Genomic DNA, 983 nt, shown 5'->3' with positions numbered 1-983 from the left:
AGGTATGATTCATGAGTTGGGGTGGTAGTCAGTTGCGGTTAGATCTTTTGACAAAATATCGATCTCCCACCTACACATGAAGAGATGGGCTTTGTAATAAAATGAGGTACATTGCAGAATTTTTAAAGTGATATGTGGTATTGACCCGATATTTACAACTTCTCTGTGCTGCTATTTGGTTGCCTTAAGACACTTTGCAAGTGACCTGTTATTTGACTAGATTAACAGAGATCGAAAATGAGAAAGCATTCTGTGACAAACGTAGAACATGCTCCTAGAACTCCATCATGAGCCAAAAATGATTTTAATATTCTAATTCTGTGATTCAGACTATGGCAGATATTAAGCTCACAAGAACACCTTTTATACGTGATGACAGAATACAAGGAATATAGCCTATGCCATACTGTTGTACAGGATTTTCTCAACGAGTAACGATACTTTAGGGACATGAAAACGCGTGTATGGTCCGACTTGTTCTGTCTTCGAAAGACCTCGTATAAAAGTGACAAATCTACATTTTGCGTGAGATGTTCAAAGTGTGCAGACAAACAAACTCCTCAATTTCGGATTGGGTGAAGTTGATTTTTTGAATGTCCGTTCCCGTGATGGAATTGCAGTTAGAGCTATACATCATATGCAAGCCTGCTTGTCTCACAGCAGGCCATGGCCAGTGACAGGAATGGTCATGAGGATTCGGCGACCAAGAGCTGCGTCTCAAGCCTGTTGCGACTAGCAGTTACAAAGGATGTGGCTGGTTGGCTCTTCAGGTATACAGTACACTCATTAGTTGGCACTGGACCAGGCTGGATTTGACTGATGAGCTTTTTGTCTTAAGATGCCTTGTTCAACTAATATAATGAGCAATAAATTTGTAAAAATATAGTACGTCATATTTCCCATTTTCTGTTGGCTAGATGTGACTTGCGACTCACAAATATGTGTAATTGTGTTCCATTCATCAATGCTGCTGCTACAGGACA

The 983-nt window shown here is 40.2% G+C and overlaps 1 non-coding gene across 1 annotated transcript; it reads right to left on the bottom strand.

Moving 5' to 3' along the window:
• Positions 1–206: 206 nt before the first annotated feature.
• Positions 207–391, bottom strand: LOC126476532 (U2 spliceosomal RNA). Its single transcript, XR_007587032.1, has one exon. It is a non-coding gene; the product is annotated as a U2 spliceosomal RNA (small nuclear RNA).
• Between the last annotated feature and the right edge of the window lie 592 nt (positions 392–983).

The sequence above is a fragment of the Schistocerca serialis genome, chromosome 4 (assembly GCF_023864345.2).
Source record: "Schistocerca serialis cubense isolate TAMUIC-IGC-003099 chromosome 4, iqSchSeri2.2, whole genome shotgun sequence".
Classification (NCBI taxonomy): Eukaryota; Metazoa; Arthropoda; class Insecta; order Orthoptera; family Acrididae; genus Schistocerca; species Schistocerca serialis.
Note: the sequence above shows the minus strand (reverse complement) of the source record. Positions and strands in the feature narration are given on the sequence as shown.